Below are 13,079 nucleotides of genomic sequence, written 5' to 3'. Positions count from 1 at the left end.
AGTTCACTCTCTACTACCCAACTTCTATTTTTCTTTCTAGTTTTGCTGGAATGAGACTTCAGTACCAAACTCCAAACTTCACAGGAGTTCACTTTGGTTCATATGTTTATATCACTCTCTCGGATGGAGAAGCCATTTATTTTGGAGAGGCTAGGATAATTAAGAAGAATGCAACAATCCTGCAAATTTCACTCGACGATGTTAATCCAATAACAATCTAATTCCATCGATATTTCTTGATACAGTTCTTTGCTGAGTCTGGTTTCCCTTGTTCCACTAGAAGGAATCCTTCGGATAATTTCCTTCGTTGTATTAACACAGATTTCGATGTTGTAACTGCCGCTCTGAGGGAATGTCCGAGACTTAATGTATGTGACAACAGTCTTTTATGTCTATCATTTCCAATGTGGGAATCTTCCTCCTATATATATTCTACCAAACAAACATCTCCCTTGTCGTTGGGGTGATTTCATTAATTTTCAGAACTTATTTTGCTAACTTTTTTTTTTGATGGGTTATTTCATTAACTTAATTTGTTTATGGGTGAATGTTTATTTTTTGTCACAGGAAGCATAGGCATCATCATCATCATCATCATCAGATCTTCTAATGAATGAAGCAAGTTGAAGGATTAAAGAAATCCTTGATGCAAAATACAAGACATCAAAATATGCAACAAGTACAAGAAGACGGATTAGGGAGCTTTTACTCATTGTAAACACTTTGAACTCAAGCAACCCTTAACACATTTGTCTCCCCCACCTACCCTCACACACACACGGTACTAAACTCCAAAACTTAGTTGCCAATTGAGATGTGTTAAAATATGATCTGATGATCAGGAGAGTTTCCAAGAATAAATTATCGCTGCTTAGGCTCAGTTTGGAAAGAGTACAAATACAAATATATACAATGCAAATACATAGAAAATAATACAAAATACAAAGTTTTGTACTCTACAAATTTATATTTGTACTCCTTCCAAACTGAGCCTTAATAACAATTAAATGTTAATGTAGGAAGGACCCATCGCTAAATCAAACAAGGGAAGCGAGGCTAGCTGGTGGAAATAGCTCTGCACATTGACTAAGAGGTCTTACGTGAATATGTGCAAAGATATTGGGTATTACTGGTTAAGGATTATGGTCTACCTAGTAGTATCACTATGTGTTGGCACCATTTATTTTGATGTTGGAACCAGCTATAACACAGCCAGGGACAAAGGAGATAGTGTTGCATTCATAACAGGCTTCATGACATTCATGTCCATAGGAGGCTTCCCATCCTTCCTTGAAGAAATAAGGGCAAATAATTATGAATCTCAGTTCCATCAAGATCAAATTGTTGAAAAAGATAAAAAAAAAAGCTGGTTCTATTAAGCTTTCTCAATGTCTCGCTTTCTTACTCAAACAGGTCTTTTATCGTGAGAGGCTAAATGGTCACTATGGCAATGCTGTATACATCCTATCTAATTTTCTCTCCTCATTCCCTTTCTTGCTGGGAGTGTCTACTACTACTGGAACAATAATCTCATTCATAGTGAAGTTTCACTCTGGGTTCTCTCACCTTGTATTCACCTGGCTTAATCTTTTGAGCTGCATTTCTGTGGTAGAAGGCTGCATGATGGTTGTTGCATCGCTGGTTCCCAACTACTTGATGGGTGTCATAGTTGGGATTGGAATTATTGTAAGGAAACTACTTCCAGAAACACCTGTATATTCTCTTCTGTTATCACCTTCACAAGCACTGTCATTTTCATATGTAGGTAATTATAATGCTGAGCTCTGGATTCTTCTATATCCTACCTGATCTTCCCAAACCATTCTGGCGATACCCGGTTTCATATATCAGCTACAGCTCATAGGCATTACAGGTACATGTTAATTTGCAGGAATCCAATTCCCATAGATCTTGTTAATTTGAATATAATTCTAATATTTATATGTTTTTATTTGTAGGTTCAACCAATATGTTAACTGGATTTGCATTGGAAGATGTGCTGCATTATTAGAGAATTTGATTAATTTTTTTATGTTCTTGTACTATTTATATGTCAACTGAATATTGTTTTTGAACAATGTATAATCTTTGAATTAATAGATTTCATTTTAAATTAGTTTTTATCAAATGGTTTTGCTGTATTAAACAGGTATGAAAATGCTAAATCAATAAAAAATTCAGGTACCACAAAAATGCTGCAATTAAGCGGGTATATGCATTTTTTTTAAAAATAGGTATATACCGGCGGACAAAAATGTTAGAATTAACCTAGTACAACTAAGTCGGTGGTCATTAAACTGTCGGTTTAGTCACAAAACAACACATAAGGCGGCGGTCATTTAGCATATAAACCTGCAGTTCGGACTGCCACCTAAAAACACGAGGGAGTTTGGCAAAAACCTAAGGTGGCAGTTTTACCAATAGGAGACCTTACCAACCTATTCGTATAACCAACCTTAATAAACATTATTAAAAATAAAATTTTAATAAAAACTAATACAACTTTATCAAACTAGGGGGTAATCCATCCCCCAACCTAGGTGCAAGTGGGATTTGATCCTAAGTCTCCAATACAACCAATAGGAGACCTTACCAACCTATTCGTTGGCACCTTCCTATGACTTAGGATCAAATCCCGGGAAAAATCCCGATTAATATCTTGTACTTTGGGCCTAGTGCCACTTTGGTCCCCGAACTTTAAAATGCGACAATTCAGTACCCGAACTTTCAAAATGTGTCAATCCAGTACCTATCGTTAACCGGTTGTTAATCATTCGTTAAATACCTTTGAAAAATATGCAAATATCCTTCGAGTGTCATCTAATTTTCATTATCAACCATCCAAACATTGACAAAAAAATTAACAGTCCTAAATCCTTACCTCTTTTATTCAAGAAAGTTGGGGTCCAAAATGCCCAGTGAGACGTGACCCCAACTTTCTTGAATAGAAGAAGCATAGATTTGGGATTGTTAATTTTTTTGTCAACGTTTAGATGGTTGATAAAGAAAACCGGATGATACTCAAAGGGCATTTCTATCTTTTCTCAAATGCCACTTAATAGCTGGTTAATGGTAGGTACTAAATTGACATATTTTGAAAATTCGGGGACCAAAGTGGCATTAGACCCAAAGTACATGATACTAATTGGGAATTTTACCTTTAATTTAACTTAAATCAATTAAGAATGAAATAAGACTCCTAACTCAATACAACAAAGCTCATGCATCCTAGAGTCCTGATTAGTATATATACTAAAGGAAAACCTTTAGACTAGAAACTATCTACTTTAGACAACTAAAATCTTATTTTCTTAAGAAATAGTATGCCAAAAGTGATTATTCTTCTCCTTTGTTTCCATTGCTTTAGACAAAGAAGAAGAAGAAATGGGCTGCACCAAGATTAAGGGAAGAAGAATAAGAATTTCAGCTTCTCAACCATTGAAGCTCCGAAACAGTTACAGTTCCAAGCCACGTCGGCTGAAGGATTCCAGCCTTTTAGTTGTTGCAATCAAAAGCTTCCTCAAATTACTACAACAAAAAAAAAGAAAATTCTTCTATCTTGTGTGCATACAATTGATCGTTGCAAGTTCTTTTTACAACTATAAGTTGTCAAGCTTTTTGGATCGTGTTCATGACAAGCTATAAGTACAAGTTCAGATTGTGTTCGTGACAAGAGAATCAGAGGGTTTTCTTTGCCATAAAAAAAGAGTTTGTATCCCACTTACATTTCTGCAAAAAAAAAAAAAATCTTTGAATTTGTCCGCATTTTTTTTGTATTCCAAATTTAGCATGAAATTTGTGTTGACACATGCGTATTGGAGAAAAACTAAGATACACTTGGAAACACTATAAATACTTTAATAAATCATAAAAATACACCAACAACATTAAATAGAGGTGTATATACATTAAATTATTATATTTTAATGGTTTATAAAGAAATATATTGTAGCTGATTATAATTTCATTAAAAATCCTATGTTTAACTATAATTTATAAATTATAATTCTTAAGTTTTATGTAGTGGGAAAAACTCAACTCCCCTATCCAACCATAAAACATGCATTAGCACAAATTCTATGTGAAATTATAATTAATAAATAATTATTATTTACTATTCATTTCCAAAATTTATAAAAAATAAATAAACATTATATAATATATTCAAAAAATAGTTATTAAAGAAGAAATTTTAATTAATTAATTATTTTTTTAATTCAAAAAATAAAAAATAAAAAAATAATTATTAACGAAGAAATTTCAATTGGTCTGTGGATATGATAGATCATCCATAGAATTATAATATATTCAATTGTTGTGATCAAATGATAAAATATAATTAATTATTATTTATTTTTTAATTCTAAAAATATAAAAAAGCAAAAAATTTTAAAGAAGAAATTTCAATTGCTCTATAGATATGATAGATAAATCCATAGATCTAAAACATATTTAGTCTTTATAGGTAGAGAAAAAAATTACATTTTCAAAATTTTTGTTAATTTATATTTCCCCAAATATCTTCATGAAATTTCCATAAATCTATTGATAACACAAAAAAATTGTGATTTTGAAGGTAAGAAAGGTAGATCAACATAAATTTAAACATTCAAGAAAAAAAGAAATCACAAGATATTATAAAAAATTGAAAAATTTTACCTACTTTTGCCATATTTTTTCAAAATTTGAAAAATCTTTAAAAAAATTAATTATTCACAATTGTTTTTTTGAAAACTTTCGCAAATCTAGCACTCTATGAATGAAGTTTGGAGTTTTAGAGTATTTGGGGGTGAAAGAAGGTTTATTTCGGGGAAAAGAATATTGCTTTACCTCTTTAATTTTTTTTTTTAGTTTTTGGTCATATCTTTTCCGTCAATATGCTATCTGATGATGCACAATCCGGCCGATCTTAGCTATCAACGATCTTGCCTCTGAACTGAGTGACAGGGACCTGAAACGGAAGGAGAAGAGAAGCTCCGGGGAGAACCCGGCGTAAGGGCTCCGAAGCTCAAGTTAGAGTCTTTCAAAGGCAAGATAGACCAGATAGCGCAAAAGTTAGCATACCTCGTTCCTGGGGGTAGGAGCCTTTTATAAGCACCTCGCGCACTCACTTCCAGGCTTCTGTCAGATCGGGCATGATTACTTCTGAACCCCTGCCAGTTTGGATGTCATTTCCTCTGGCCGGACAGAACAGTCACTCCTCCTTTTGTCGGAGCCGTCTCTGCGGCTAGTGACGACGGTTGCAGGTGGCGGTAGCAGGAGGCCGTTTGAAGTGCGGCTGTCAGGCGTCAGATCCCAAATCAGTCAGGTGCGTCGCCCTTGGATACGGACGTCCTTGGTGTCGGGTACGTTTGGTCAGCCTGGTGTTTCGGAAGCGAAGTGTTGGAGTGGCGAGCGAGGTGTCTTGAGTTCGGTTTGGAGTGTTCCGAGCTGCCATGGGCCAGCTCGGGTCAGCTTTGTGAGGCTTAGGGCCCAGTATAGTTCGTGCTCCTTGCAGGGAGCTCGGGTTCTCAGTAGGGAGCTCGCTCTTAATAGGGAGCTCGGACTCTTAGTAGGGAGCTTGCTCTTAATAGGGAGCTCGGGCTCCCAGTAGGGAGCTCGGGTTCTTATTTAGGGAGCTCGGACCCTTAACAGGGAGCTCGCTCTTAACAGGGAGCTCGGGCTCCTAGTAGGGAGCTCGGACTCAGTAGAGCGGTCTGGAGTTCGGGCTCGGTAGTGAGTTTGGACTTGCTTCCGATGTTCGCTTCGGGCGCTCTACTGTCCCGAGTTGCTTGCCTTTGCCACGTGTCGGACGATTGCGAGGTCGAGCCAAATTTCCCTTCATCAATTGCCCCCCACTCCCTGCGACAAGGGTCCTGTCTTGGCGCGGGGAGTTCGTAAGGTAGCAGGAGGGTTTTGGTCCGTGCTGAGGGCGCTCGATTTAATTTGACTTTCAAAAAAGGGCGCGCGTTTAGGAGACGCGACGGCAGTCATTCGAGAGTTGGGCTGCAGACGCTTTTATTGTGAGGAGACATGCGCCGACACCCCGTCAGTTCAGAGAAGGTGTGTGCTGACACCCGTCCTCTGACAGGACGTGCACGACGCTCCGTCAGTTTCAGAAAGACGTGCGCTGATTGGTCTCAGAAGACGTGCGGTTTTGCGCGGCTGTGGGCCATTGGATTGGCTTCGATCTGGGCCGTCGCTTTTCGGCCGCTGTGGATATAAATAGCGCGCGGGGGGGGGGGGGGGCGTCCTTGCTACTGTTGTACATCTTGAGCTCGCGCCTAAGTTTCAGTTCGCGTCCAGGCTTTTTAGCTCGCGTCCCAGGTTCCTTGCTTGTTCGAGCTTTCGTGGTCTACTTCAGTCTTCTTCCCGGGTGAGTGCTTTTGGAATCCCGTTCCGTTTCCCGATGTCTAGTTCGGAGGGTTCAGACTGTTCAAGCGGGTCTGATGTAGGTTCTACGAACCAGTTTGCGTCCCCCGGTAGTTCAAGTGAGCCCGATGTAGGTCCTGAGGAAGGGGTCGGGCCTACAGCCCGAGGTGCTTCGGGTAGGTCGGCGTCCACCTCCCGTCGTGGCCGGGTTGTAGATCAGTTCGGCCCTTCGACTATGACGCCTGAGGGACTTCAATCCCTCATAGACTACTACGACTTGCCCGGGGAGCACGGTTACTTCATCCCTACGGGTAGTTTCCCTTGGGAACACGGTCCTAATGAGATCGTGATTTTCCGGGAACAGCTTGCTGCAGGACTGCGACTGCCCTTTCATCCTCTTCTCATCGAGGTTCTAAACCACTTCGGTGTGACGGTCGGCCAGCTTCACCCGAACTCTATTAGAAATTTAGTGGGGACGATCTCCTTATTTTGTGACGAGAACTTTCCTTTGGATCTTGAGATTTTCTCCTCTATTTTAATGCTGAAAAAACAAGCGGGTCCCCTTCCTGGGCGTAGGCGGGCATACTACCTGTCTCCTTGCCCGGGCTTCAAGCTCTTACACGGACTCCCTAATAAGGTCCCGGCGTGGAAGCGGGACTATTTCGGGGTGCGAAGTGCGCTGGGGTGGCCGTTTCAGACCGGCTGGGGGATGGCCGCTCCCGATTCCGGCGTCACACTTGATAAGGAGACGGCGAAGGGCCTCTGGCAATGGGCGCGGCTTGGGTTGGATTGTCAACGGTATCTGACGGAGGCCAAGCTTATTGCTGCGGGCCTGAGTTCGGGTAGGTTCTTTCCCTAGTGATCCTGTCTTGCTCTTCTTTTACATGTCTTACTGATGCCGAACTCCTTCTCGCAGGTACGATGGACTCTCGAGGGACCCGAGGTGGGCACTTGTTCCAGGGCATGAAGAGGAGAAAACGGGTGGCTAAGCGAGCTCGTGCCGAGCCATCCCAGGGTGCGGAGCCCGAGGTGCCGGATTATCCGGCAGAGGAGCCCGAGATGGTTCCTCCTATGCAGGAGCCGGCGGGGGCTCCTTATGCCGAAACCACACACACGGGGGCTCCTTATGCCGAAACCACACACACGGGGGCTCCTTATGCCGAAACCACACACACGGGGGCTTCCGCTTACTCCGAGTCTGCCCATACGCGAGCTGGGCCGTCGGGCTCGGAGGCCCCGGGGGACTTCAGAAGCATGCTGTCGCCTGTTCATGCTCCTCAACGGAGTAAGGAGGCGATGTTTCCCGAGGAAGTTGCGGCATGGACCGAGCTCCCTCTGCACCAAGTGGCCTGCCGTGCTGTTACTCATGCCATGGTGGTAAGTGCTCCCTTCTTTAGAGTTCGGCTTTTATTCTTCTATTCGTTCCTTTGATCCCGTTTTCCTTTGATAGGTGAACTCTTCCATTCACGCCTTGGCAATCCAGGTGGAGAGATGCTCGAGGCAGGTGCGAGCTGCCGAGGAGGCTGCTCGAACTGCCGAGGAGAATGCTCGTGCTACTGAGGTTGCTGCTCGCCTCGCGCGGTCTAGGCATGCGAGGTCTCAGAGATGCCGAGGCCATGGGAGTGGTGGTGAAGCATATGGCGGAATTAAAGCTGGACCTGGAGCACCAGGTCGAGTATCTTCAGGAGGATATCAGGGAGAGGACTCAGATCTTCTCTCAAGGCATCGAAGACGCGAAGATAAAAGCTGTTAGTGATTATATTGCTTCGCCGGATTTCGATGATCTGATGGTGGACTCCTACAGGAGGGGTTTCAAGCTAAGCCGGTGGATGATCCGGAATACGTACCCCGACCTCGATACCAACGCCATATCCACTTCGCGCATTACTCAAGATATGGCTAATGCTGCGGATGCCGAACCGGACTCCGAGGGGGAGGCAGGTCCTTCGGGTGTTGTCGAAGTGGCTTCTGATAATGATGAAGTAGCCCCTGGCTTGTAATGGCTTCTTTTTTTTTAAAATGTACACATCTGAAATGAAATGGCTTTTTGTTCAAGTGCTGGTTGTCTTCGAGCTGCGTTTTTTGCCGAACTGACCATTTCGGTCCTTCAGTTCGTTTTCTGACACCTTTGTCTGAAATGAAATGGCTTTGTTTTTCTGGTCGTCTTCGAGCTGCGTTTTTTGCCGAACTGACCATTTCGGTCCTTCAGTTCGTTTTCTACCTAGGCTTCGGGGTGCTTGCCTTGGTGGTTTATAGGTAGTATCTTCTTAAGTTGACGACGTTCCATGCTCGGGGTACTTGTTTTCCTTCTAGGGTTCCGAGCTCGTATGCTCCCCCACCGAGTGCTTTCATTACTCTGTAGGGTCCTTCCCAGTTTGGTCCAAGTTTCCCTACGCCGGGTTCGGGCACCATGACCTTACAGAGAACCAGGTCGCCGACGCGGAAGTTCCTCTTCTTTACTCGCGCGTTGTAATACCGAGCTACTTTTTGTTGGTAGGCCGCAGTTTGGATGTGCGCGAGGTCTCTCACTTCGTCTAGTAGGTCGAGGTTGGTGCGTAACTCGCCCTCGTTTGTCTGTTCGTCATACGCTTGTAGTCGCAACGTAGGCACTTCGATTTCCGCCGGGATCACCGCCTTGGTGCCGTAGGTGAGGTTAAAGGGGGTCTCTCCTGTGGCAGTTTTTTCCGTGGTTCGGTGAGCCCATAGAACACTTGGTAGTTCGTCTGCCCACAAACCTTTGGCTCGGTCTAATCCTGCTTTCAGTCCGCGGAGGATGGCTCTGTTCATTACTTCTGTTTGGCCATTTGCCGGCGGGTGTGCGACCGACGTGAAGTTCTGACTAATTCCCATACTTTGGCACCATTCTTGGAACTTGATATCTTCGAACTGTTTGCCGTTGTCAGAGATCAGTACCCGAGGTAGCCCGAAGCGACATACAATGTTCTTCCAAAAGAAGTTTTGTATGTTTCGAGCTGTAACTATTGCCAGGGGTTCAGCTTCTATCCACTTTGTGAAGTAATCTACTGCCACCACTAGGAATTTTCTCCCGCCTGTCGCTGGTGGGAATGGCCCCAGGAGGTCGATGCCCCATTGGGCGAAGGGCCATGGGCTGGTGAGGTATTTGAGGTCGGCAGCGGGCTGATGGTGGATGCTGGCATGCTTCTGACATTTGTCGCATTTTCTAACGAGCTCGATTGCCTCTGTCTTCATTGTCGGCCAGTAGTATCCTTGTCGAAGTGCCTTTTGGGCGAGGGCTCTGCCCCCTAGGTGTCCGCCGCACAAGCCTTCATGGATGTCGCGGAGTACCAGCTCGGCTTCGGCTGGGCGCAAGCATCGCAGATAGGGGAGCGTGTAGGATCGTCGGTACAACCGTTCGTCTATCATGACGTATTTGGCTGCTTGGCGCTGCACCCTCTTGGCTGCGTTGCGGTCCGCGGGGAGGGTTCCGTCTAACAGGAAGCTCGCGAGTGGGTCGATCCAGCTCGGCTCTGCTTCGGTGACGGGAGCGACCTCTTCTGCCCCACCGAGAATGCTGTCCTCTACGTACACGGTTCTCCTGGCGTTGTGGCTCGTGCTAGCCAGTCGGGACAAGGCATCGGCCTCAGCGTTCTCTGACCTCGGGATTTGCTTGATGAAGTGTGACTGGAAGTTGAGCAGAGCCTCCTTTACTTTTGCCAAATATGCAATCATTGTGAGCTCGTGCGCTTCATATTCGCCTGTAACTTGGTTGACCACGAGCTGGGAATCACTGCAGATAACCATGTGCTTTGCTCCGACCTTGTGTGCTAGGTTTAGCCCGGTTATCAGTGCCTCGTACTCCGCCTCATTGTTGGATGCCGCGAACTCAAAGCGTAGTGCGTATTCCAGTTTTGTTCCGCTCGGGCCGCGTAGCACTATTCCAGCCCCGCTGCCTTGTTGGTTTGAGGAGCCATCTACGTGAATGATCCAGGGCTCCTCATCCCAGTTCGCGCTTGGTCTAACCAGGAGGGATGCCCTGGCTGCTACTTCACGGGGTTCGGACTCGTTTGGCTTGGGAGCTCCGAGTTCGCCCGAACTGGGGATCTCGGGCTCGACCAGCTCAGGGGATTCGTGGCTAAACGTGCATTCTGCGATAAAATCTGCCAAGGCTTGGGCCTTAATGGCAGTTCTTGGCTTGTACTGGAGATCGTACTCGCTGAGTTCGATGGCCCACTTCGTCAGCCGGCCGGAAACCTCGGGTTTGAGTAAAACTTGTCTCAGAGGTTTATCGATCAGGACGATGACGGTGTGAGCCTGGAAGTACGGGTGGAGTTTCCGTGCTGCTACCACCAGTGCATACGCTAGCTTTTCTATCTGCGGGTACCTTGTCTCTGCTCCCTGCAAGATTTTACTAACATAATATATGGGTCGTTGGACCCGGTTTGCTTCCTTTACTAGTACCGAACTAACCACCTTGTCGCTAGTCGAGAGGTACAGTTCTAAGACTTCGCCTTCCTCCGGCCTAGCTAAGGTTGGCACACTGGCGAGGTAGCCTTTTAGCTCGTCAAACGCGAGCTGACAGTCTTGGGTCCATTTGAACCCTTTGCCTTTGAGCTCGTCTCGCCTTTGCCTCTGAGCTCTGACAGGACGCGTTTGGTGGTTCGTCGACCTCGACGGCGCCTTCGCTGCTGAGTAGGCCTTGTACTGGCGCTGCTGGCCTCCGTGTTGCCGAGCTCGATGGGCCCGGAGTGCTGGTAGTCCGCTGCTGCCAGTGCGCCGAATCGGTTTTCCACGAGTGGGAACTCCGGTTTGGAGCCTCGAGGTGCCGATCTCGCGGGTGAGGTTCCTGACCCACCTGCGAGCTGCGAGGCGGGGATGACTTTTCTCTCTCTCCGGCCTGGGGATGAGACCTGGCTGTTTGGGGGGATCTGGGGCATGGAGGCCTTTCCTTGGTGGAAGCGTCCATCCTGCGGAGAGGCCTTGACCGGCTTCGGAGCAGGGTGGCGAGGTGGAAGTAATGGTTGGTTCGGTGGCAGTTGGGGGAACTGCTGTTGATAGTGATATTGGGAGAGGTTGTGCAACACTTGGTGCTGGTGAAGCTGGTGTTGTTGGAATTGTTGCATCTGGGCTTGTATTGCCCGCATGCACTGCATTAGGTCGTCCAACCGATTTTGGCTAGCTGCCAAGGGGATGGCGGTTGGTTCGGTGAGGGTAGTTTCGATGGGGAGAGGAAAGGGGATGTTTGTGGCAGGTTGGTTTACAGGCGCCACTGCTTGTGACGTATTCAGATTGGGAATTTCGTCCACCGAGAGGGGGATGGTGAACTGTCCAACACACACCACGGGAACTTGAGGCTGTTCCTCGGTGGTGTTTGTCTCTGTGCCGCGTCTGGCGTTGCTGGAGGAGGCCATGAGTATTGAGTTTCTCAAAGAAGAAGAAAGGGGTGTGAAAGTTTTGGAGGGAGGCCTTTTGAAGCGTTCCCACAGACGGCGCCAATTGATGATGCACAATCCGGCCGATCTTAGCTGTCAACGATCTTGCCTCTAAACTGAGTGACAGGGACCTGAAACAGAAGGAGAAGAGAAGCTCTGGGGAGAACCCGGTGTAAGGGCTCCGAAGCTTAAGTTAGAGTCTTTCAAAGGCAAGATAGACCAGATAGCGCAAAAGTTGGCATACCTCGTTCCTGGGGGGTAGGAGCCTTTTATAACCACCTCGCGCACTCACTTCCAGGCTTCCGTCAGATCGGGGATGATTACTTCTGAACCCCTGCCAGTTCGGATGTCATTTCCTCTGGCCGGACAGAACTGCCACTGCTCCTTTTGTCGGAGCCGTCTCTGCGGCTAGTGACGACGGTTGCAGGTGGCGGTAGCAGGAGGCCGTTTGAAGTGCGGCTGTCAGGCGTCAGATCCCAAATCAGTCATGTGCGTCGCCCTTGGATACAAACGTCCTTGGTGTCGGGTACGTTTAGTCAGCCTGGTGTTTCGGAAGCGAAGCGTTGGAGTGGCGAGCGAGGTGTCTTGAGTTCGGTTTGGAGTGTTCCGAGCTGCCATGGGCCAGCTCGGGTCAGCTTTGTGAGGCTTGGGGCCCAGTATAGTTCGTGATCCTTGCAGGGAGCTTGGGTTCTCAGTTGGGAGCTCGCTCTTAATAGGGAGCTCGGACTCCCAGTAGGGAGCTTGCTCTTAATAGGGAGCTCGGACTCAATAGGGAGCTCGGGCTCCCAGTAGGGAGCTCGGGTTCTTATTTAGGGAGCTCGGACCCTTAACAGGGAGCTCGGGCTCCCAGTAGGGAGCTCGGACTCTTGGTAGGGAGCTTGGACTCAGTAGAGCGGTCTAGAGTTCGGGCTCGGTAGTGAGCTTGGACTTGCTTCCGATGTTCGCTTCGGGCGCTCTACTGTCCCGAGTTGCTTGCCTTTGCCACGTGTCGGGCGATTGCGAGGTCGGGCCAAATTTCCCTTCATCACTATCGATATACCCGATATGGGTCTGATACACATGAACGAAATGTCCAATTTCCATGTGTATCCCGTATTTACTTTTCAAAGATACGATACAATATGTCCCGTATCTGATGTATCATATTGAAATTTTAAACCTTGATACCTCTTAATATAATTATTGCACTTTTAGATGTCAAACTTCTGAGCAAACGGACATGTCAGACTTCCAAACAAACGAATAGACCCTCAGTTCCAAAATAAGTTAGTAATTATTATCCCTACCAAGAAAAAAAACGAAAACTCATTTTTGTGTATAAATAAAACTTAATAACAA

General features: G+C 46.1%; 1 long non-coding RNA gene across 1 annotated transcript; it reads left to right on the top strand.

Moving 5' to 3' along the window:
• Window positions 1–242: 242 nt before the first annotated feature.
• LOC109114436 (uncharacterized) lies at window positions 243–1,267 on the top strand. The gene is made up of 3 exons (XR_016078500.1): window positions 243–368; window positions 568–714; window positions 1,020–1,267. It is a non-coding gene; the product is annotated as an uncharacterized LOC109114436 (long non-coding RNA).
• The last annotated feature ends 11,812 nt before the right edge of the window (window positions 1,268–13,079 follow it).

This window comes from Nelumbo nucifera, chromosome 7 (genome assembly GCF_055504915.1).
Source record: "Nelumbo nucifera cultivar China Antique chromosome 7, China Antique-T2T, whole genome shotgun sequence".
NCBI lineage: Eukaryota > Viridiplantae > Streptophyta > Magnoliopsida > Proteales > Nelumbonaceae > Nelumbo > Nelumbo nucifera.
Note: the sequence above shows the minus strand (reverse complement) of the source record. Positions and strands in the feature narration are given on the sequence as shown.